General features: G+C 46.2%; 1 pseudogene; it reads right to left on the bottom strand.

The window, feature by feature from the left end:
• Positions 1 to 662: 662 nt before the first annotated feature.
• Positions 663 to 25,432, bottom strand: LOC147732393 (m7GpppX diphosphatase pseudogene; annotated as a pseudogene).
• Positions 25,433 to 26,376: the final 944 nt, after the last annotated feature.

Here is a 26,376-nt window from a genome sequence, read left to right on the forward strand (position 1 = left end):
TTTACTGAGGATTTCTTTGCTAAACGTTTTGTAAAAGAGCTGCTTTGTATTCTGTATTTGGCCATTTTGGAGCTGTATTTTTTATGCTTTATTACTTATATTTATTTTGGGCATCCTCACCCATCCTCCATTGCTGCCATCTTTGGCATACACCTGGAGTGCTTTAGTTTTGTCTGAAAGGAACATATTTATCAAATATTGCTCAATGCACCCATGACCTTTTTTAGGTCAGACTTGATAGCACAGCTTTCTGCAAGACCTATTGTGGCCAATCTTTGAAATATACATATGTTTGAGTTTTGTCTGTGTCCAGTGCAGTATTCTTCTCTCATTTCATGCTATTAGCTGGCCGGTGTATCATTCAGCGTGCTATGGAGTGCTTTCTTCAGAATGCTTGAGGGACTATTTTACATCTCAAAATTACACTGATTCATCAATGATTTAAAAAGTCAGAAGTTTATTATATAAATCAGTTAGATCAACTATCTTGTACATACCTCCATAGATATGAAGCAGGTGTTCCAGCCTGCATCTAAGGGGTAATTAACAGGAGATGCATCCTCTTTTCAGACCAACAGCCATCTAAAAACAAATAATGCATTTAATCAGAAAAAGAACTACATATCAAAATATTATAAAAATGAATTCAGTTGTCACGCCAACTAGCATTTCCGAGCATCTTTGAACTTCTGAAGCGTTCATCCGCTCTGAGGGCATAGGTCATGGTGTGCTTCTGGTAGTACAGGGAGTCCAGCTGCAGGTTCTGGATGACATCAGACAGAAGGTGAGCGCGCTCAACGGATGTGACGGGGGCATCGTAGCTCAGGCAGTGTAATGGACATGAAGGTGATAGTAAGACGGCTGGTAGTGGACATATATCCTCAGCTTGCTCCCGTTGATGGCATAGCGCTTTCGCATTGCGTCCAGGCCTTCGTTCAAGATGTTGTTCAACAAGGGAAGATGCTGGCTGGATGGGCCTCGCAGACTCTTTATTGTTCGAATATGACATATTTCAATTAGGTACAAGTTATCCATCTGCTTTTGATCTCATTTAAAATCAGGCAGGAGGACAAAGCCATCAGTAGGACCAGGGGCGTAGGAAGCACTAAAATTCTGGGGGGGGACAGGGACAACCTTGTGGACTTTCCAGTGACCCTATAAAAATCACCGCCCGTTAAACAAATACAGTCGCAAAATTTTGAAGTGAAATATTGAGAAAAGCAGGCATGTAGTCACAGTTTGCATGTATGCTTTATTGTTATTTACATTCACATAGTAATCAGACCAAATGTTTAAAAAAACATGTATATGAATCTTGCATCTTCATGCACCAAGCAAAAAGGTCACTGACTTCAGGGGAGGCCGTCATGTTTGTAAGTGCATTACGGTTTGAAAAGTACCTGCTGCTTCATTCCTGGTTTCCAGCAATTTTCAGGCAACAGTAAAAATGTGAAGATAACTTCGGTGATTAATGTTCTTTATTGAGAGAGATCAGAGGTCTGACTACTGGAAGTTTTGACTCATGGTAAGGTAGCCACAATGTGTTAATATGCCTGCTGCAAAGAACGTGTACCAGGCAGATCACAAAATGCATATAATGTAAATAGGTCAGTGAGTTACTGCTTTTGTCTGAGAGATTCTTTTGCTATTTGTAGTTTATAAGTTAAAATCCTAACATTGAACAGTGAGCTATTAACCGTCATCAAAGAGCTGCATGAAAACTGCAAGGTATAGATTAGAACGTTATGATTTTTACACAGACTTTCATTATCCTAAGGTTGGAAAATGGGTTCATTAGGATGGAAATCAATTCTGATTATTAAAGAGAACCCCCAACCATGATGTTATGTTTTAAATTCTGGGTTTGTGCTTCTCTAGTGTTGCAAAGCCATCTGTGCCCTGGGCACTCCCCAACTTTTTGCTGACTTGTACTGGTGGTACCTCACTCTGACTGACCCTGGCCTCTGAATAACCAGACCCAGGGCCAGTGCTATGTTGAAAGAGACACTTACAAATACAGTAAAAACATCTACATACAATAGGGTGCACTATGGGTTAGGGTACCTCCATGATTGACATGACCTCTCCTATACGGCCCTAGTACATAATAGGGCATGGGGATTGAAACTACCTTTAAGTCATTCGTATATATTAGGGCATAGTGGTTTAGAGGCCATCGGCCCTTCCTGCACTTACATGTGTGCACTGCTGTAGCCTGAGGTCAGTTTAAAAGCAGGCCCGTGTTGGAGGACTGCTTTTAAAATGCAAATTGTCCCCAATCTTGACTTTTGGGTTTGGGGCACTTACAAATTGATAAACCACAATGTTGGGGCATATTAGGTATCCCCAGGGGTTCCACTAGGTGTTCCAGGGGTTAGAGGTCAGGTATCTACAAGGAAGACCCTTATAAAATGAGTGTTATATGCCCTGGGTTTAGTGAAATTGCAAATTTCACTGCCCACATTGTAGTATAGTGCTTCCCAAAATCGGCTTTTGTGCTAGGAGCGCTGTGAAGTGAGGATCTGCAATATTTTGATATAATCAGAACCCCTAAAGTCTTTCCTTTGTATTCTAGGAGTGGGGGGTCCTGTAGGTATAAGGAGGATCTTTATATAGGCCCTGGTATTGGAGACATTGGCCAGTTAATTTTTCCATTGCAGATCCCCAGCCCATAGGATAACATTGCAAGAGGTTATTAATTAATAACTGGACAAAGGAAAGCCATACAACTAGGATTAAAGGACTCGGGAGAATGTTAATGATAAATGCAACAATGTGGTATTGTTGAATTTATTCTAAAATGTACAGACAAGAAGTTCTAAGACTTTCTTGTCTGCAAGCCACAATTCAGCCCTCTAGTGCCCTGCCTTGATTTGTCAGAGGTAAGTGGATTGGACTGGCTGTTTGAAGAGTTCATAAATGACCCCTAGAGTTAGGAGGCCTGTCTGGGAGTAGAGGTTGCTGGGCATAGGAATGCCAGAGCCCGGGGGGGGGGGGGGTAGTAAACAATGCTCTTCAAGAGAAGGAGACAAGCTGGAAAAATCACTTTCATTTACACCTCTCCCACAGCTGGATGGGGGGGATTAAGGAGGAATTCCCAGATGTAAGGGGAGTGGACCTAGGTAGATGAAGCCATCCTGTAGGCTGGTTTAGTTAGTTCTGCTCCCTCTGCTGGAAAATTAGCCATGATGAATTTTGGAGAAATTGTGCTCTCTTTGGGAAAATAGTGCCACACTTTGGAGGATGTGGTCATACCCTGGAACATTGCCCTGCACCTCATTGGACAGGAGTGTCTTCCTTCTTGACCCATAGAACTTGGAATAAGTATCTGAAAGGAACATAGCCTTTCAATTGATGATGCTTCAAACTTGGGAGAAGAAAGGTCCCTGCTGAGGAGTTTGATTTGAACCAACCAGGCCCTGGACTGAAGATTGTGCCTGTTGCACAATCTGGAGCTACAGCACTGCGGACTACCATGCTTCAAAAGGACTAAAGAGTGGACTCCCTACAAGATGAAGGTTAACAGAGCACTCCTGGACCACCAAGAATCCCCAGCCTGGAGAACTACCAGTGAATTTGAAAGGGTTTTGTCCAAGTGGATTGTGGTAACTGAAGTCCATTTCAAGGACCATCTTGGAGATGCCAGACCCTTGGAGTGAGTTTTGGACACTTTGAGACCCTTTGGAAAACTTCAGGAAGAAGTTCCAGAGGTTTGGAGAAGTTTGGAGCAACTTTGGTAAAAAGCTCCATAAGTGGACCGATTCACTCTGGCCAACCAAGCCGACAACCATCAACCATGAGTTGGACTGCCGTCTAGGTTCCTCCCGCTGAAAAGCTCCAGGGGTCAGACTTCCAGAGTTTGATCGGGCGTAGGCGGAAACCCAAGCTGGCGAACCCTCACAGAATCCGGCCTAGTAAAAAGCATTGAGGGACCCTGCAAGAAAAAGCTCTGCAAACATTTCTATTTCCGAACTTAGAAAAGGTGACCAGGGCCAACCAAGAGCCAAGCCACCCACCATCAACTGTGTGCCAGCCTGCATCCCTAGCTCGTACCGCTGGAAAGCTCTGGAGGTTGGACTTCCATACGTTTGACCGGGAGTTCGTTGCAAGGCAAGCCGGCGAACCCTCACTGAATCAGGGCTGGCTGAGAACTCTGACAGACCCCGTGAAGAAAAGCTCCAGAAAAGTTTCTAAGTCAGAAGGTAAAAACTTTGACCGAGACCTACCGCAAGGAGTAGCCCCGCAGGGCTTCATTGTGGTCGGCCTGAAACTTTGACTTTGAGCAGGTCCAGTGTGACCAGATGTACCAAAAGGGGATATAAGTTTCTATGTGCTATATTGTGCTAAATTTTTAAAAAGTCATATTCCCAGTTCCCTATATTGGATTTTTTTCATTTTAAAGAGAAAATATTTTGTATTTTTATAAATTGGTGTTGGATTTTAATTGTGTGTTGTGTCTTAATTATTTACTGAATTGGTGTTTTTAAATGCTTTACATACCTGCTCACAGCCAAACTACCAAGGGTTGAGCATGAGAATAATTTTCAAAGACCGGTACGGAGCTATATATTGAGGTAGTGTCCTTATTGCCGGGGACAGATATACATTTGCCCCTACTATTAACCCACTTTCCAACATCCAGACCAAGCACTCTTAAATAATACTGTCTACAAGTATGGATGACATGTGAATTCTCCACCCTGTAGTTTTATTTAACATTTTCTATACACTGATTTACACACCTAAGATTGACTGCCTCTGTGTAGTGTGAATGATGTAAAGTGCTGACAACCTACACTGGTATAAGTGGCGCTATATAACTAATTAAATGCATCTGAGAGTGGTTATGGAGACTTGAGCAGCACTATTAAAGGATGGTAGTGAAGGAATCTGTGGTGGAGCTGGGTTGTTGAATACCAAGGCTGTCTATCTGATTTCATCTCCTGCCTCCTTTATCCACCAACATACTCTCCCTCCACATTATCTCACTCTTCCAGGTTCTTTCTCATCTTTGCTTTCTCCTTTTCTGTTTTCCATATTTCCCTTCCTCCTTCTGCCAACAACTCTTGATGCCTTTCTCTTGTTCGGTTTTACAGTCTGATGATTTAAATAATGTACAGGTCTCTAACAAAGAATACAGTTACGCCTCACCTGCAGACACCAACTTAAATTAAGCATCATTAGCTTGCCGCCCACAAAGTAAATGCCAGAGTGGCTATTCTGGCCCTTTCTGCATTGTATATCCTTCCTGAAGAGCAGATACACCTTTTTCTCTCCTTTCTGCAAGACACAAGCATCCCAGCCATCTCCCTTCTCTATGGAAGGGAGAAGTGCGCATGGCGATCGGTCTCTCCGACTGCCAGGGAACCGCCCGTCATTGTAATATGGCGGGTAGTAATGCAGTCATCGATGGCAGTGCGACTGTCAACAACGCAGTGATTTGGCAGTCCCACCACCATTATAATCACCCCCTAAGTTTAATGTGCATGCAAATCCAACATTACCAACCCCTGGTAAGTTGCACTACTAGTGCTGAAAAGTCCAATGGAGGTACCAATGGACGAGGTGGACTGACCTCAAGGGTCTTGTGACCTCAGTGACAGAGTCACTGTCGCTCTAGTGTGTGCTTCTTCGTATGCCTGCTCGCAAGACTGGAGATGAACTGCACGGATTGTGGTGGACAGGCCTTCAAGGTTAACTCACACTTGCCACCTTTAGGGTCCACCTGCTGGTGTTAAGACACCAGGGCTTCTAAGGTCTATCGGGCCTTCTAAGGTATAGCATCTGAATGAGCGACCCTTGACCCTCCGGTAGGTCGCTCCCCTCCCGCTTCACCTCCGCCGCTGGGTGCCGTCATTTCTCGCCTCCTGACGTGCCTTGCCTGTTGCTCCTGCTCACGCCGGTCTCCTAGATCCTGACTGTATTTTCTTCCCGTGTTAATCTTTCCTCCTGATTGTATTTTCTCCCTGATTGTATTGTTGGATTCTTTGTGCCCCCCTGTACCTGCCGCCCTTTGCATGCTGTGCCCGTGGCCCCAGCCCCCTTTTTCTTCTGTACCCCGCCCCCCTCCCTCGCGATTCGCGCTTCTCCTGCCTCCCCGCCGCTGCCTCCCCTGCCGCCCCGCCCCCGATCCTCATTCGCCGTCCCGCAGCTCCCCCCGCCTTCCAGCTGAGCCACCCTCCCCACTCCCCCATTTATGGCAGCCGCACGCAGCGGGCACGCCTAAGGTCAGCCCGTCTGCGCCCGTCCGCGCCTGGACCGTGCCCAGCGCCATGACCCCTGGACCACGCACCATCCAGGTAGCCCGCATACGGTACGATGCCAACACCCTCATCGCACTCAACCGCGGACGGCCACACAGCAGCCACAAGGCCGCCCCCAAGAGCACCTACGGCCCCTTCACCTGCCAGACCTTCAGCTTCTCCTGCATCAAAGACGCCGAAACACCCGCCACGACAGAACCCAACCAGCTCCGATGCATCCAGCTCAACACCCGCTCTGCACGCAAACACGCCGTCGAGCTCTGGGACCGGCTCGACTCTACATCACCAGACATAGCCTTCCTGACTGAGACCTGGATGAACGAAGCCTCCGCCCCAGACATTGCAGTGGCCATTCCCGACGGATACAAGATCACCCGCAGAGAGCGTACCATCATCCACAAGGACACCATCAAGATCACTACTAACAACGCTGACACCCTCAACACCACCGAACACATGCACTTCCAGATCCACACGGACCTACTGTAGGACTAGGGTTTTCGTAGACTATTCGGTCTGCCTCAGCTTTTTTTCCAGTATGTTATGCACCCACTGTAAACTGAAGCTCTGAGATTCAATAAAAGGCAGGGTGATGTTCTTGTAATCCTCCCCCGTCTCCTGGATGAGGAAGTCCTCCTGCCGCAGAAATGTTTTAATATGTTTTTCTGTTGCTGGAAAAATCTGAGTCGTCTTTACCTTATTCAGCTGTGACGGGGGGTGCAGGCTGTAGGTGCTGTACACATTGGTGCGCATCTGCAGTTTGGGCTCAGGGTCGCCATGAAGTATGTCGGGGATATTATCGGCAGGAAACAGGGTTTTCTCTAAAATCACCACAGCATCCCTCTCAGTGCATGTTTCATCATTCACCTTACCGAGCAGAAAAATGCTTTTCTCACGGGCAGATTCCCCCGAGGACCCTCTGCAGCTGAAAACCAGCGAATGGAGAGACCCGCACTTTGGAACCGTCCTCGGAGCCGCCATTGGCTTCGTTTTCCCACTTCCGCTTGCTGCAAATCTGCTCTCCAGAGTCAGCATTTGGGATTATGAAAACGAAGAAGCTGCACAGTGTATGCGGAATGCAATTTGAGTTTGTACAGTGCGAGATAAGATAAATGTAGACTCTGTACCTTACAGTTAGGGTGCTGCAAGTCTAATAGTTCTCCAGGCCAGAATTTTAAAATGTGTAAAAGCTCAAGGTAGATAGGACTTCCGTATCCTTCGGCAGCATTTTTTTTCTAAAGACGGGTGACATGACAGACACTAACAGTCCTCTGTACTTTACGTGTGCATCACTAATCGGAACACAGGCTTGTGCCTGGTAACATTCACCATGTAAGCATGCGCAAATGCAAGCTAAACAAGCGTGCACCTCGCGCGGCAGGAGGGGGGGGCCTGCGCGATTCCCTTGCGGGAGCTTGCAACCGTATGGCCCACCATATGGTGCCGCTCGCTCCCGCAAGGAAATCGCCAGACGTGCACGCAATGCCATTGAAGCCGTGCGCGCTGCGTAGGCAAGACCTAAAAACGTGTTGTAAAAGCATGTGTTGTAATTGTTTGCGCTGTAACGTCATATATTAAAGTCTACGCCATATTATACATGCAGGGGCAGGGGTAAAGAAGTTGTCAGGAGGCGAAATGACAGTGCACCCACTGTTATTGCGCTCCCTGATATCAGCCCTCTGGAGGGGCTGAAGGGGGTCCTACAAACCCCCCAGACATCCTCTTGCAGGCGTGTGCAGTCACTCACTGCACACGCCTGCAAGGGGATCTCTCTCTCCTCTTAAACGTGGAGGTGAGTAGCTGCCTGCACATTGAAACACGGAGAAGCTGCTTCAATGCTGCTCTGTAATTCACTTGAAATCGATGCCCCCTGGGCAGCATGACTTCACAGCAGCTCTAGGGGCAGCGCATGTAATGTAATAGGGTGCTCTTTCCCTGTTTGCGCTCAGTGCACCTGTTTTAAGGTGTGCCGTGACACAAACAGGGAAAGTGTGCACTATCCATAATACAGCCCCTGGAGCATCAATGGCCTGGGTCGTTCCTGTACTACGCTCGTGGTCCAAGCGGACATGAAATGTTAATACAATTATTTTATTACCATTTTATTTTTTACTTTTGCTGCACTTGCAGCAGGGGGCTATCCTAATGGAGGAACCACTGCCAGTGGCGGTTTTACCATTAGGGCGTTTGGGCGTTGCCCCACCTATAATTATCAGGCAATTTATTCGAGCGGCGCGTTAATAAAAGTTTTATAAATTAACGCGCCGCTCGAATAAATTGCCCGATAATTATTGCCCTGCGGCCGTGGTGTGTGTCATGGACTTGGACAGTATGCACTGTCTGACACTGGGTGGCGCTGGACTGACTGTGCCGGCACAGTGCGCACTCACTGCGCATGTGGTGTTTGCCCGGCAGGGCTTTTTTAACTAGCAAACTATGTGGATTTAAAAAAAACAACCGATTAGGGGTTTGCCTGCCTAATGCAACGTACCCCATTGCTGAAAAAACGAACGACGTTTTTTTAATGCTCAGCCCAATCCTGATGCTACTCTCTTTAGAGAGCAGCTCTCCTCTAAAGAGAGCAGCATCAGGATTGGCTACTACTGTGTCTCGGCAAGTTGGCAGCCATTACTAATTAGTCTAGGCGCCAACGGGACCCCAGAGCAGAGATGGTGCGGACCCGGTCAAGTGAAGACAAGGTAAGTTTTTTATTTTATTTATCCCCACCCCCCTGGCCCCCACTGTGAGCGAGCCGTGACTGGGTGAAATATACTGGGAGTAAATTAACGCAAAGTGTGGCTGGAGAGGATTATCATGGCGACACCCTGTTGTTTGTAGAGAGGTGTGGCTCACTGGTTAGAGGCGGCAGACCCGGAGGCTGAGAACGGCCCGGGACCAGGGTTCGATTCCCGACGCGGCAGGGTCGAGGACCAGGGTCAGCGGACTGATAATTCTCGCCTCGGTGCCCACTTTGGGCAGTGATCACACTCGGTAACTCTGGGCATTAAGCTTGCCTCATCTCTACAACGGCCCCCCACAGACGCCGGGGATGCCTGGCTTCACCTTGGGGGTACCCAGCATGGGACCATCTCACAGGGAAAGCCAGGACGGGTTCCCCAGCGGTCATTCGCGCCAGGATACTCCGGTAGTAATTGAGCGCGCTATAAAACACCTTACATTTACATTTACATTTTGTATGGCAAATGTGGTCCTAGAAAAAAGAATAAAGTGGTGTTTTTTAAACTATTTTTTTGTCCAGAAAAACATGACATACTAATAGAGATAGCAAAAGGCAATATCAACAATCTCTTCAGGTAAGAAAAAATAAGGTCCTATTTAGTGGAGCTTGTTTTAATTTGATACAGCTAATGCTCTCTACAGTAAGTATTTTTTGTTCGGTAGGAAACATAAGTATATTTTTTGTCGTGCTTTTCTAATAGATGATTATTTCCGGTGTATGTATAGTAAAAGTCGTTTCCACTTACATGGCTCGCAGGGGCCTAGAACGGGGAGACTCAGATGGAAGGGAAAATCTGCAACACTACACCTATGTAGGAGGGGCCCCTCAATGTACTGACTGAGCAGAATTAATGAAAGTAAATACTGGCGAGGCAGCGAGGGGCATTTTGGAAAGGTAGGCACTAACCAACATTGTTTTCCGAATAGGAGGTAATTCCGCCTCAAACATGGAAGGCTGACCGCAAGCCGGAAGTGGTCCCCACATCTGTGGAAAGAAGGGCCTGACTGAGATGGTCCCTGTGCAGCGTGGGGGCGGAGGGACTGTGTGCAAGGATTTAGGGCTGGATTGGACGACCATATGCTGGACATTATGAGGGGTTGCTGTCTCTGGACTGGCACGCATTTCTACTTGTGTCTGTTTTTTTCTCCCGACGACCCTCTTTACTCTTATCCCCTCACTTTACCCCCAACCCCACGTGAACCCCTCCCAATTTCCAAAAGACCGGCGACAGGTGGGAAAGTGCTCCAAATTAGGTTTCACCCAGTGCTATCCGCCCAAAGGCCCCCTCTGACCATATGTACTCCTAGCTGAAGAAACAAAGCACACAGCACTGGCTGAGTGCAGAGGGAGGCCAGCCATCTGCACCACTTTGAAAATACGGCACTAATCATGCAGAGAATGCGGCACAAAGGCACCATGGTCAGAACCTAAAGACTGTACATTTTACAAGACTCTTCATTGACAACTTTGCACAGTCAGGAAGACTGCCGGCCTGTGACTGAATTAATGGGGGTTGATCAGCTCCCCTGCCAGTGGAGAATCGCAGCTAAAAGTAATTAAAAGTGCGAGCTGCTGGAGGGTTCATGGTCTGAGCATTGTTAGGGTTCTCTGAACGCATCTTTGTCACCATGGACTTGTTTATGACAACTTAAAGCGAGGATGTGGCCTATGATCGGTTAGAGCAGTTGAACTCTAAGCTAGGGAACCGGGTCATGTCTCTTCATGGACGCTCAACATCCTGTGATCCTGGGCAAATCACTTAATCTCCCCCTGCCTAATGAATGTGCCCGTTAGTAAAGCAACTTGTAACGTAAAGGCTCTGATACCTTCGGGTCGAGGTCGCGCTATAAAAAAATAAAATAAAATAATTAAATTAAATAATGGATTAAAAAAGCTGTAAAACCCTGCTTTCAAAGTAGGGAGTGTTAAATAAATTCAACAAGTATTTGCGATTAGCACAGCCCAGGAGGAAACACTAATGGAGCAAGAGCACGCAGTGGGTGCTGCTAAATTAGGAGGTATTTCCAATTCCATATTACATACTTTTCAGTACAGGCATCAATGATTGCCTTCCTGGTTCAGTTCTCAGCATCCCTTCTTGATTAAACTACCTTCTAAACCCATAGTTACTTTAGCTAGGACAGTTTCTCAGTTAAAGGTAGTTATCACGTTTAGATTAAAAATAGTGACTGTTAGTCAGAACATTACAGTGTTTTGTTATGTCAGCATGTTATTAGTCATGCCCAACTTTTACGCCGCACTGCTTTCAAATGTCACCAGCCGCCACTGACCACTGCTGGCTGCCCTTCACTCTTTAGCGCACAATTTCTAGCTACAACATAGCAGTCAAATTTCACCTGTCACTTTTACACTCGAGCTCACCTCCACCATCTTAGCAGAAATTGTGAACATGCAGGAAATACTGTGCCTAAAACTGCCTGAAAACCAAGAGTTCCACCAGTAACACTGGCATTTTGGAGTACAGTTCAAGTAGACACGTTTCCGTCTCTGTGCTCCTAAAAGCTCATTCCGTGAAAGAGGCATTTATCTCAATTAGTGCACTAATTATAGCAAGTTGCCTACATCACTACACGGTTCTGTTGATTTAGCTGCGCCTGGCAGCCTGTAACCTTGAACGGGCTGTTTAGTTAACAGGCCCCTGGAGAGCAGCAATGATTGAGCGGCTGAGTCTTGCAGTCCCCCCAGTGTGGATTAAAGGGTCCCCCGTGAGCATGCGCTCAGAAAAGCACACACTGGGCTGGCGGATTTACAAGGAATCAGGCCCAGTCAGAGCTGAGGAGATTTCCTCCAGAGAGCGGTAGTATCGTGCGCAGCGGGGCTGTGGCATGAGGTTGCGTGCTACGTGTGGGATTGCAGTGCCCCGGTGGAGGCTTTGCCAATGTTTTGTGCTAGTTCTAACAACGTGGAAGACGAGGTTAGAGCAAAAGTGGGTACAGGGGTCCTTCTGGTTGAAGCGAGGCTGCTCTTCATCAGTAATCTCTGATGAAAGGCAACGCAAACAATGTTCAAACAGGCACTTTGTTCTCCCTAAACCAGCAGCCCAGAGGCAAAGATGTCTATGGAAGTGCTCACGGCCTACTGAGTCTCACTTTGATGAGGCGCACTTCACTCATTTTGTGGTCATTGCAGCACTTAGAATCGAGCTTTTACCCCAGTTCATTCAAAGCTCGTGTCTTTCCGTGGGATGGATGCTTTAGATATGTTACTGGATGCCGTCAATTTTTCCATTTCACCAGCTTGTGTGCTTGGTGGGCGATTATTTAGAAAGACATCCCCTTTACGGTTTCCCTCCTCTCTTTCCTTTTTCTCAGCTCTCCTACATCTTCTCGAAATCACTCTCACAATCTCCAATAAAGCTTTTCTGTACTCCTTTTTCTATGCATTTCTGAAACTGGTTCCTGCTCTCCAAAGCACCCCCCCCCCAGCACCGCTCTCTGTTTCTTCTTTTTCCAATTCATTGTTTTTTCAAAGGATAAGCAAAATAGAACCCGCCCAGTTTGTAGATTCATTTCTGCCATATAATTGTCAAACCTTTCTCTTATGATGTTTTTTCTTGTTAGGCATCAAACTGCCCCTTATCAAAGTTTATCTTAGCAAATAGATCTTTACAATTGCCTCTCTTATATGCTCTTAGTATACATGCCAGCTGTCTCAAACTATTTCACTTCTGCCATATTTCTCTGCAAAGATGTCTCAAACTGTCGCTGTACTTTCTGTGTGTATGTGTCTTCAAAGATATCTAGCCATTTTCTTTCGCTCTTTCTCTTGCTAGTTCTCTGTCTCGAGTGAGGCTAAAGGCATTTTCTCTTTCTCTCTCTCCTTCTCCCTGCCGCTCAAGAGAAGGTTCAGACAGTCTCTCTTGATTTCTTTCTTAAGCGAGGTTTTAAGCTCTCCCCTCCAACCATCTCCTTTGTAGATTGTTTCTCTCTCTCTCCCTGTCTCTTTTCTCTCTCTCTCTGTCTCGCAATGAAGGTCTGAAGCTAACTCACTTCTGTTTTGTTCGCCCAGGTTACAATCTGTCTGTCTTCCAATTTTTCTTTTCCCATCTTTGATATTTGATATTTGATATTTATGGGTATTTATAAAGCACGGACATTCGCTCCGAAGGGGGCATCTTGGCGCTGAGCTTGCGTGCAGGAAATAAATGGAAGATGATACGCGGTGAAAAACTGGAACTAGGGGGCACATGCATCAAGCATTTTTGGAGTCGCAAACGGTGCGATTCCTTAAAATCGGCCGTTTGCGATTCCAAAAATGCTTTTTGGAATGCATCAAGCATTTTTAGAAATCGCACATTTTTGCGATTTCTAAAAATGCGATATCTTTTAAGAAATCGCAAATTTGCGATTTCTTAAAAGCAATGCATGATTACTTTTATAATTGCGAATTCGCAATTAGGGTGTCAAATTTACGGAGTGGTTGAACCACTCGGTAAATTTGCAAAAAGTGTTAAAAACGCTGCAAAAGCATTTTTTACACATTCATGTTACGGACACACATGTCCTTAGGACATGTGTGTGTGCAACATGATGCGAAAACAACATTTCATGGGTGCAGGAGGGGGGTCATTTGAACCCCCCTCTCCACCCTTGAAATGCAATCAGGATTTGCGATTAGCAAAGTGCGAATTCGCAATTCCTATTCATTCCTATGGGCATTTTAGCCCATAGGAATGAATGGGAATTGCGAATTCGCACTTTGCTAATCGCATAATATTTGAGAATCGGTAAAAATTGCGATTTTTACCGATTCTCAAATATTTTGAGAAAATGTACATGCATCCCATTTTGCATTTCCTAATTTGCGATTCCCTAAAAATCGCAAATTAGGAAGTGCAAAATGAAACAATGATGCATGTGGGCCTAGATGGCTGCCAATACAGAGGTGTCAGGTTGTTGGTACACCCATGTCTTAAGGAGTTTTCTAAAAAGGCTCTCCTTTTCAATTAATTTCATCCCCTTTTCATCCCCTTCCCATTCTGTCTATCAGATTATACCTTATCTGTCAGTTCCTGTTCCAGATATATTCTCTCTCTCTCGCTCTCTGATAAATACTTTGGCCGGGCTTTTGTGGTGCCATTAGCTGATGGTTGGATCACATTCAAGGAAAAATATGTCTCTCCTAATCTAAATCTAAATCTCTCCTATTGGTTTTAATGTGATAGCTGAGAGCTAAAAATTACATTGAAGGGTTTTGAGATACAGATCATAAAGAGACTTAGGGGGTGATTACGATGGCAGACGGACTGAAGTTTGTCCACCATCGTCACAGGGATTGGGACTGGCTGCTTATATGGTGGCGGTCCCGCAAGTGAAATCACAATGCAATTGCCACTGTGGCGGTTGCATTGTGCATGTTTACCATTGCAGCGGGTGCTGCAGGATGCAGCACCTGCCGCATTGGTAAAAATGCAAGTTTTGCATTTCCCTGCACTGCGTACTAACCTGTCACATGATGCAGAGAAATTTTGGGGGGCACTATAGGTGCTCCCATTCGTAATAATCCCATGGCCCTGCTTAAGAGGGACCCGCTACAGGTAAACAAAGTACATCCCTGCCAGCCTGTAAATGTCGGTTTAACCGCCATCCACAGGCTGGCGGGAATGAAGCATCCTAATCTGGCGGACGGTGCCTGCTAGACACTGCTACCATTCTAGGTTTGCTGACTGCTCCGCCAGGCAATCGGTACAATTGCCTGTGGTGGGACCATGGTGGCTGGTCTTTGCGACCGCCACGGAACAAGGATGATTCCCCCGCCATCGTAATATGGCGGGGACAAATTGCTGTCAGATGGCGGAGGGCCCACCACCGCACCGCTGGCGGTGGCAGGCCTTCCGCCATCGTAATGACCCCCTTCGTGACTGCATGGTAAAAGCATGCAGAAAAGAGTACATTAAACATAAAATTGCTTGTTTGAACAACATAGGTTTGTGTGTAATAGGATTCTATGGTATTCTTTTAACGTGAAATAAAAATGTGAAAGAGATGACGTGGCATTCTTACTAAATAGTTTTCTTTGGATAATGATATACGTGAAGAATTAACAAAACTAAATGTAAATTAGATGAGTTTATCCACGATTATTGAAGACTTGCTTTATTACTATTCTTGCTCATGTCAAAGTGTGCTCCAACTGAGAAAAAGAAATGGTGTTGCACGTAAATGCTAATTCTGATTTAACCGAAACTTTCAGAGTATGATCTTAACATATGGTACTAATGTAATGTGCCTAAAATGAAAACAGTTTTTTTTTAATTTTGAGATAAAATTACATTTTGGTACTTTCGATATGTAGTAGTACGTCATAGTTACTCAAGTGATTTACAAGGGGACTAACTTGCTTCAAGCACATAATTACTCAGCAAATCATATCTAAATGTCATAACTGATAATGAAAATGCCTACTTGAATGCTTAAATTCTTCCTTATATTAGCCTAAATTCAAATAGGCCTGTTTGCTTATTAATGCATATTTTTTCCTTTCCTCTTGCTTGCTTCTATCTACCTGGGAGAATATCTCAATAGTTCAAATGTATTGCAACTGTATCCTATTTCAGGCAGGAGTTCTCATGCACTTACAAGGACCATTGGATACAATTATTGCTACACCAGGACAATCTGCCTGGGAAACTGCCCTTTCAAACTTATTCATGTGCCTTGTTAAGTATCTTTGTTTAAAGGTCCACCACTACCGGATGATATGATCATTTACATAACTTGAAACACCTATATTCCCGTAAAATATGTTATCTTTATGTCTCATGACAAGCATCCTATACGAACGGATCAATAGACTGAGTGGTCCAATCTAATGAGGTACCTATGAGTTGCCACCCCAGAATTGAGAAATTATATTATCCAGTGAATTGATGATTGATGGACACATTCATTTTTCCACCTTTCCCATGCTGATTGTTTCCTATCGAACTGAGAGACAACTATCAGACTGGCAAACTCTCCTGGCTAGTGCATAAGCTGTGTGCACTATTCCCGGGCTTCTTTACCCCATGTGAGAGAATCTTTGAGCTGACATGATCCTTGTACTTTCCTGAACTCTCCTCCTAAAACAATTGATGGTCCAACATGATCACTTCGAATATTCTGTACTCTTAACTTTTAATGCCTGATATTGGTATATTTACTTTCTGAAATTACCGATAAATGTGAACCATTTAAAGATCCTGTTTTTGTCTCTCTATTGTTGTGTGCGATTATAGATTCCAAATGAATTTCCAGATTCATGCCCTTTATATAGGTATAATTCACATTGCCCTTATATAGGCATAGGCATAGCCCATGCTACCCAAATACAGGCATGGCTAATTCCATCCGTTCATCTACGTCACAACGATTTCTTGGAAAACCAGACTCTTAAGACGTTAGGGACCTCCCCTTGCCTGGATATTGATGTCTCCAAGAACTCATTATCATGCATGAACAACTATTCCTTAGGGGTTCATTCATATGCCCGACTTTTACGTCAATACTGGCATTCCTAAGCACCTTCAAGGTATAAATATACCTTCACTTGCTATGGCAAAGCAGGTTTGGCTCTGTGCAGTTCGACTACCTACTTGCACGACGCAGCTCGCTACAACAAGTGCCGAAGGAAGCCAACTTAAGATCAAAGTAAATGGGCCCAGTGGTGTTACAGCATGTCCTTCAGCTTAACGTTAATTAATGTTTCTATATTTCTAATGCACAAAATGAATAAGGCGGTCTGTCTGGCACATAGAACATCATTAGCACTGGTTTACTTTTTGCTTAAGATCAAAGTAAATGGGCCCAGTGGTGTTACAGCATGTCCTTCACCTTAACGTTAATTAATGTTTCTATGGGGCACATGCATCAACCTATTTAGGAAGTGCAAACGGTGCGAATCGGTAAATTCGGCCGTTTGCGCTTCCTAAATACGTTTTTGGGATGCATGAAACAATTTTTCAAAATTCGCTTTTTTTTGCATTTCCTAAAAATGCGAATGCATTTAAGGAATCGCATTTGTGCGATTCCTTAAATGCAATGCATCCATTTTTTTTAAAATGCGAATTTTTAAATAGTAAGTGCAAATTAACACGAGGTTGACCCTCGTGTTAATTTGCGAAATTCTTTAAAAAAGCACAAAAATGCATTTTGGAAAGTGTCATGTTACAGACACGCATGTCCTTAGGACATGTGTGTGTGAAACATGCACTTTAAAATACATTTCAGGGGTGCAGGGGGGGGTCCTTTGGACCCCCCTCTGCACCCTTGCAATGCATCAACAAATTGCGAATTCCAAAAAATAGAAATGCAAAACGGCATTGATTCCTATGGGCCTCTAGGCCCATAGGAATCAATGTAATGCCATTCCTTAATTGCGATTTGCAATTAAGGAATCGCAAATTCAGAAATTTAAGAAATCCTAAAAAATGTTAGGTTTTCTTGATGCATAGGATTTTGCAATTCCTAAATTGCGATTCCTTAATTTTCGCAATTTAGGAAATGCAAATTCCTACAATGATGCATGTGCTCCAAAGTTTCTAATGCACAAAATGAATAAGGCGGTCTGTCTGACACGTAGAACATCATTGGCATTGGTTTACTTTTTGCTTATTCAAAGCAGGTGTGTGGTGTTTGAGGACAAGGGATACGTCTTCAAGTCAGTCCCAAATTTAGAAAGATAAGGATTCTGACACAAATTAAAAGTTAAATTGTTCTAATGATTAGAATATTTGTTGGGGAAACCTTTTCCCCACAACTCCAGCTAATAACTAAACATGGAATGAAATAAGCTCCTATCTGAGCATCTGCATATTGTGACCCGAGAAAGATATGTTAGCTTATAACTGAAAGGCCAGGCAATATGACTCAATACACATGATAATAGTCATATGTAAATGTTAACCGTAGAGAGGTAGAAATGCTGTATACTGCAGAAATCAACGGCCTAAATTAGAAGGCAGAAAGAAAAAAAGTATCTGGGACTGTGTTACACATTATCACTGTTAGCACCCGGTGCATCTTTCAAAAGGTGTGCCAGGTGCAAACAGTGAAAATACGCCCCATTATGGTGTATGTGCTGCTTCCAGGGCAGCCACGACCTCGCGCTGCCCTGGGGGCAGCGCATTCATGTGAAAACACGGAGCAGCCGCTCTTTGTTTTCACAGTGCAGGAGGCACATGCCAGGAATTTCAAAGAGGCTTAGAGATCCCTTTTCTGGTGGGTGCAGTCAGTGGCTTCACCCGTCTGCAAGGGGATGTCTAGGTGGTCCATGGGACCCCCTTTATTCCCTGCAGAGGGCTGCTGACAGAGGGTGGACTGACAGTGCGCCACCTTTTAAATGGCACACCATCAGTGCGCCTCCTGAGGGCTTCTTTGACTCTGCACCCGAGTCTGTAAGATGCTGCGGGCGCAGTGTCAAAGGAATTCCCTCATTTGCATGTGGCACGCCCCTATGCCAGTCAACCAAAGAACTTTATTTGTTCATTGCGACAATGAAAGTACAAAGAAGTACAAAACAGTGGATTCACCATCTCAAACATTGCTATAATTCATCCTACAGACAGAAATTAATTAAGTAATTAAATGTATCAATGCCATAAAAAACAATAGAAGATAAAACATAGGGTAACAAGTAAGCTGAACTAGAGGCTCACACATAGTGGAGCCTTAGGAAGATTGCTTAGAAATGTGTGTGCATATATTATGAGGATACATTATTGGAGGCGTGGCATAAGTGCATTTTAAATACAACATCCAAAATTCTGTAAGATGGATCCATCAGTTTACAGCTAGAAAAACAGACTAAAAACTGTGGGGCATATTCTCAAGGGTCTATTGCCGAGTTATCGGCACTTTAGCGCAGCCAAAGTCACGAAAAATGTATCACCCCATTCGCAAGCTGGTGCTAACGTCCCATATCACCAGTTTACCTGCAATAGCAGCCGCAAAAAACATCGCCACAGATGACACCGGCAACTAACGCTAATGAGATGCAGAGTAGGCGTTCCCGAGCGAAAAACCCATGACAACACCACTTCGCAACATTCTCAATGACAGGCCAGATCGGCGATAAGATCACAAAACATGCAATAAGGCGTGTTAGCAGCAGGAAACTAACACCTTCTCTTACCTGGTGTAAAGTTGGACGACAACCGGCACCAGACAAGGGAGCACAGCCTAGAGCCACACATGAAGAACAACGGATGCCGAGGAGGAATTGAACATGCAGCCTGGAGCACCAATCGGGCAGCAACACCCAGCACCACCCCCCAGGACCCCACCCTCCCCGGGGCCTTACCCCGCACCCCCCCACCTTTGGACAAAGATATTGCACATCAACTCCACGAATCATGAACCACACAATTCGCTTGTAGTCACACAATCACAACACCTAACATACATGCGTGGTCAGAAAAAGGAGAATCATACATTCATCTTAGAATCTCCAAATAATCAGTTTATTACAGTGGAGAAGTGTGGCTCAATGATTAGAGCGGCAGACCCTGATGCAGAGGTCTAGCCCGGGACCAGGGTTCAATTCCCCGCCTCGACGGGTCTTGGGCTCAAAATTCCATGGCCTAGTCTAATCATGCGTCCCACTCTGTGACTCTGGGCAATAGCTTGCTTAATCTCCACAACGGCCCCCACAACGCTAAGGATGCCTGGCCTCCACCTTGGGGGTGCCCAGGAGTGGACGCCTCACAGGGAAAGCCAGGATGGGTTCCACAGCGGTATTCGTACAAGCGCCTTGAGACCCTTGCGTGTGAGTAGTGTGCTATACAAGTATCAATTTACATTACAGAATAAACCCAAAACAATAATTCGGAAGAGTCATGTCGGGTCTTCTCTGGACATTCTGTAAGTCACAGCCTAAAAGACAAATACCTAGATAAGAAGGTGTGTCTTGTCCTCATTAAAGTACAGAGAGAGAAAGAGTGGGAGAGACGAGGGAGAGAGAGAAAGAGAGGGAGAAAGAGAGAGAGACAAAGAGAGGACGAGAGGAAAGAGATAGGGAGAAAGAGAGGGAGAGAAAGTGCCGACACTGCGGACCCAGAGAGGGAGAGAGAAAGAAAGAGAGGGAGAAAGACAGGGGGTGAGAAAGAAAGAGAGGGAGAGACAAATAGAGGAAGAGGGGGAGAGAGAGAGAAAGAGAGGGAAAGAGAGGGAGAGAGAAAGAGATGGAGAGAGAAGGGGAGAGATAGAGAGGGAGAGAGAGTGCCGACACTGCAGACGCAGGCCTCACTGCTCACCTGCTGCCACCGATATGTCTCCAACCACGTGCCGGGACACACTGCAGTCCCCCAGGTCCCTCATCTGAAACAGTTTCCAGAGACATGAATGGCAGAGTCCATACAGTAGCACACTCCATGATCGCTTGCCCGTCCATGCGCACACAGGCATCACTGCTCACCTTCTGCCACCGGCGTGTCTCCAAACGGGCCCACCACGTGCCGGTGGGAGCTCCAAGCCCGAAGCCCGCCACCATGGCACCCTCCTCATCATGCAGCCCTGCACCACGGGCCCCCAGGTCACACACTTGATTCTGGGTCTTGATTTCGCTATTGCAGAGACCATATCAGTGCACACGGCATCTTCGCAGTCTGCACACCCGATCAGTTCTTAAGGTGCTCTTAAAGTGACACTAACTCTGTGAACCGTGAGGCGATGCCACATGTTGGTAGGCCCGCACTGCCCGCTGGCTAACACCTTCACTGCGGTCCAGCAGGGCTCACACTAATCCTACCAGTACGGACCGCCAGGATGGCGTATCACCACAGGCTGCACACCCTCTCAGCACTTAAGGTGCCCCTACCTCAGTGCACCGAAAGACACTGTCCCGTGGCGGTGTGCCTGTGCCTGCTGCAGTGTATCCGGTGCCACCAAGTCTGTGCCCCGCAAGCCATGGACCCTTTATGATTGAGTCTTGTGGTGCAGACACCATCATGTTACCCCCAGCACTGGGCAATATGCTGTGGCAGGGCCCTCATGCATAAATGATAACCACACGGAGACACCCAGTTACAGAGTGGAAATGGCGTCCAGCACGTGCACCATGCCCTTTTCATTGGCAGGGTCACATGTCCTGTGACGGGTGTGATGTGGGTGTAAACCAGCCGTGAGGGAGTGTCCAAGGCATGCAGCCAACTAGACCTGTGAGCGGCAGATCCCTACAGGGAAGACCTGGGACATGCAACATTGTCATTACCCCCTGTGAGTGTAAATGGAGTGGGCTGGCCTGGCGTGTACCAGTGCAGCTTTAGGGTGTGAACAAGTACCCCCGGGCTCTGGGCGTGGTTCCATCCTGGGTTGTACAAGGAGGTAACTAATGTGTGTGCCTCCGTACTAGAGTCGGAGCCACCCAGACTGCAATCGACAATGTGTCACCCTGTGACCCATGTCCCACTACAATGGCAACATGGACAATAAGGGGGAATCATTGACCCTACATTCATCCATACCTCCACACTTGCAAGATCATAGACATGACACATCGGTTTGAAAATGAATGTTTAATGCACATTCAGTGGAGTGTTGTAACTGGAGCAGTACTGGCCATGCAAACCCCATATTGCATTGTTGGCCCGTGGAGGGCCAGCCAGAGTCCTTCAGGGAATGAAAAGTGCATCAGAAGAGGATGAGTTCAGTCCACAGTCTGATAGCTGTGTCATTGGTGAGCAAACAGAATATAGCATTCCATGTCGAGGTCCAAGGTGAGTGTTGCAGAGTGCATTGGTGGACAGTGGAAGGTGATTATGCAGAGGGCAGAACCAAGCAGAAACAGGCCATGTAGCAGAGATGCATGCTACTGCGTCCTTCTGACAACGGAGGCAGATTCATCCGCATCTTAGTCCTTCGTCCTCTGCTGTTGCATGTGCCTCACATGTGGGTGGTGGTGTTCTTTCTCCAGCACTGTGTGGCAGTGACACCTCAGGGGTCGGAGGTGGAAGGTCTGCTGCACTGTGTGGCACTGACACAACAGGGAACGGAGATGTGGATGGATTGGTAGCAGCAGCATGCATCAGCGCCAGGCCTTGTGGCAGCAATGCCATGAGGATGATCTTAGGGCATTAAGGGACCCAGCTACCTCTCGCTGGTGTGCAAACGTGGCAGCCGCTCTTTCCACCCACGTCCGCTCCATGTTCTTCATGAGCCTCCATATGAGTCCCAATTCCCGGGCGAGCTCGCTGGAGCCACTCTGACTAGTCGTTCTTGTCTCAGAGTCAGGATTTTGGCCATTTCAGCCATGGTTTGTTGGAGAGCATAGAGCGGACTGAGGGTGTCAGTTAGGGACTGTGAGTGGTCCCTGATGGGACTTAGACAACCACGTATGGCATCTAGTTGGTCTGCCATGCGATCAAACCCCACCTGCACCTGATCAGCCAGGTTCTCCTGGCATGCCAAAACAGATGTTGGAAGATAATGTGTTCGTCGTGGGGGTCCTTGGAGGCAGACGTGGTGGTGGGTACTGCCTGCTGTGTGTTTTGTGCAGGGGGTGGGCTCTGCTCATAGAAGCTGGGCTGCCCTGCTCCGGAGGTGGGGTGCGGAGGCTCTCCATGAGCTGTTGGAGGGCATCAGAGTCGAAGGTGTGGTGGTCCTCTTCCTCATCGGAGAAGAGAGGTTTGGGCTGCCCTGCAGGAGGTGTTGGAATTACCCCTGCAATGTGAAGGGGAGATGCAGTTTAACATTCTGCCTGGTGGATCTTTTCCTATGCAACTATAGCAGAGTCTGTCTCTGGGTCACCCCATAGGCCGTCACCTACCCAGCGGACATCGGACATTGTTTTTCACGCTTCTTCACGGTTTGATCTGTCTCGCTCCTCGACTGCCTTGACTGCTTTGCTCCCCCAGGAGTGCTTTCCCCCATCAGATCTACCTGACTCTGTCTGCTTTCCTCTCCCCTGTCTACCTTTCCCCCACTTCCTTCCATTCCTCATATGACGTGTGTCTTGGATATGCTATGCGCTAATATCTTATATTATTGTGTAAGCTCATGTTTCCCCCTAATAATATACTGGTAATTGCAACTGTAACTGTAACTGATGTAACTATGTATCAATGTTCTGAAACAGTGTCCTTTCTCATGTAAAGCGCTCTGATACCTCCAGGTTTAGCCTGCGCTATAGAAAACTTTTCAAATAAATAAATAAACATTGTGTTCACATGTGTGTTGATGCATTGTACATGTTTACATTCAGACTGCATGACAGTATACATTGTGAGTGTTTGGGGGAGCTGCCTGTTTGATGCAGGACAGTGGACATTTCGACAACATCAAAGATGTGTGTTTGTACTTGTACATCATCATCTCACATTTCCCTGCTATGCGGAATGCGATTGGCCAGTTTCTGCACACAAGAGGCACCAGTTGTGTCCTCTGTTCTGTTGTGGACGTGTTGCAGTTTGTACCACATTGTTGTCAATGTTGATGTGCTCTGCATGTCATGTGTGAGTACTGCATTTTGGGAGAATAGCCCCTGCAGCTCTGATTTTGCGGCCCCTTATCCCTTTCATGTGGTGTGCCTTTGACTTCTGTGCTAATACAGTATTTATTCATTTATTTGAAAAGTGTTATGTAGTGCTGGCTAGACCCAGAGGTATCAGAGCGCTTTACATGAGGATGAGCATTGTTTTAGAGCAGTTACAAATTACAGAGTTACAAGTTACACAGTTTCAGAGCATAGTTACAAGTTGCTGGAGCATAGTTACATGCGTTAAAACATATGTAAGGGAGAAAGCAGGTAAGGTGAGAGATTCAAGGGAGAGGGGAGTTAGACAAAGAATGAAAGAGGGAAATAGGAGGCGGAGGGTGAAAGAAACACAACCAGGAGATTAGGAAAACCAGTGTTCAACATCCGGTGTGCTGTGTTCCCAGAGGAAAAGGTGTCATTCCCACACCTCCGCTGATTGTGGCTCCCTTTACGCTGTGAACTCTCTCAGAGGGGTCTCTGAGACTTTAGGGTATACAAACCGGATCTTTCCCTAACAAGAGGAGAGGGAGTACATTGGCAAGGGGCGCCACTCCCACACCTCCACTTTGTGTGGCGCTCTTGACGCTGTGGACTCTCTCAGAGGGGTCTCTGAGTCTCCAGGGTATAAATGCTGGATCCCTCCCCATCAAGGGGAAACGGAGTGCTTTGGTAAAGGGCAAATGGTTACAATAGTTAGAGTTGCAAAAGTCCAATATAGAAGAATTAAGTCCCCAGGAGAGGAAAGAGGGAAGGGGGGGCAAGGGGCTGGAAGCAGGAAGCGGGTCAGATCTGGCAGATCAGCAGTGGTAATTGCATAGTCAAACACAGAAGAACAAGTCCCCAAAATAGGAAAAGAGGGAATGGAGGAGGGGAGTGGGAAGCAGATCAGTTCTGGCAGACTGGCAGTGGGAGAAAGGTACCTTATGGGGGCCCAAGAGGTAAGAGTAAGCGGGCCCATAACCAATACAGTGCTGGGATGTTGTAGACTTGGGTACATTGGGCTCTTGGTTGGAGTTGGGACTCTGGGGCATGGTTTGTCCACAGATGTGTTGTTGACATCAGGGAGTGTTTGTGCACGTGGATGTGTCAGAGTGTGACCTGCTCCTTTACGGATGTGGTCCACACTCAGCCACCTCAGTGTTGTGGCGTGTAACATTTCCTGATATATTGACTGCAGCCCTGCTATTTTTTCATGCAGTGCCACTTGCATTGTCAGTGTTACTCACAGACATGCCACTTTGCTGGGTTTAACACATGTGCATGGGTTGGTTGTTAAATTGGTGATGTGTAGAAAAGGGCCCCCTCTGGGCACATAGTCGACGAGGGCCTACTTGCGGTTTCTAGGTGTGCTGCAGTATGCCAAGGGGATCAGAGACAGTGTGGTTGTGCACTTTGCTCTACTTAGTTGTGCATGTGTGCCATTGTGCCCATCTCCCTCCGTCTCCCCAGTCCCTGTTCGTTACTCACCCTGTTGCTGTTGTGTCCGGTCATGTTGATCAGTGTCCGGGCCCCCAGCTCCTGACACCGTCTCCCCACTGATGACTGTGGACGCCATTTCCTCCATCTCGCCCAGCTTCTCTTGTGGCGCTGGACTCTCACCTCCAGTCTACATTGCTGCCTTCTGGTTGTTTGCGAGTTTCTGCTTGGTTTTGCGCTTCACATCATTCCAGCGCCTCTTGACCTCTTCTATTGTTGTGTTCTGCCCTCCAACTGCATTCACTTTGTCCACGATGGTCTGCCATATTCCATTTTTAGTTGCCAGTGACACAGTGGAGGTAAAGAACAGTATTTGGTGTTGTTCTATCACCTCTGTTATCAGGATCCTGTTTGCCTGTGGACTGAACCTTTACTTCCTACTCTTCTTGTACTTGCCCTTTCCTGACCCCGATGTCCCAGGTTGGTCATCCGGGGAGCTGGTGGGGTTATGGTTGTCCTCTGCACTTGCCCCAGCTACCTCCATTGTGCTTCTCTGTTGTTTGGCTTTTATATGTATTTTTTTTTCAGCTTTTATAGTGCATTTTTCCACATGACGCGTGGGGATTACAGGTTTGTGGCTGTTTTCGCTGATTTTTGTTTCGTGTTTGGCGTTATCGCTACCATTTTCGTGTTTGTGTTTTGCGTTTTTGCGGCATCGCATTAATTTTAACATATGCATTTGACACCTTATTGTGGGTCTATCGCATGGTATCACCGTGTTGAGAATTCCACGTTAGCACAGAGTTATTTTCCCACGATAGACTGCGATGTGAAGAGTTGCGTTAAGCTACTTTTGCGGTAGTTATCATACGTTCTTGAGAATATGTCCCTATGATTTATAAAAACAATGCAATAATAAAAGTCTTCATACAAGTACAATGAAATCTAGACAGAGTACACTAAGGAGATTGCTCTCACGGATTGAACCTCATCTGTGGGTGGATCCATCAGTTTACAGCAAGACTGACAGCTAAAAACTATGATTTATTAAAAGAATGCAATAATAAAAGTCTTCATACAAGTACAATAAAACCTGAATAGAATTACACTGAGGAGATTGCTCTCATGAGTTGAACCTCATAAGTAGATTTAAGAAAGTGCAAGTGCATTTCTTACAAGTGTACCATAATGCATACATATTAGGTAAACTGTTGGGAGCACGACTTACATTGTTGGTCACTTAGCCCCTTTAGGATGAAGTAATAGATCGCATAAGTGAAGCAACAATGTGTACAATAGTTCAGTAGTGTTGCCATTGTGCAGAACAAATCCGAGTAACATTATGCTGATAACCCTTGCACATACTCCCAATGAGATGATCTCAATTTCTAATGGAATGCCATGGTTCAGCCGATCTTCAGTGCAAACCTCCTAATGAGCCACATTTTCCCGAGGAATTTGGCTACTGCACAAGCTATCACGGACCTG

The sequence above is a fragment of the Lissotriton vulgaris genome, chromosome 2_1, assembly GCF_964263255.1.
Source record: "Lissotriton vulgaris chromosome 2_1, aLisVul1.2, whole genome shotgun sequence".
In the NCBI taxonomy this organism is placed as follows: domain Eukaryota; kingdom Metazoa; phylum Chordata; class Amphibia; order Caudata; family Salamandridae; genus Lissotriton; species Lissotriton vulgaris.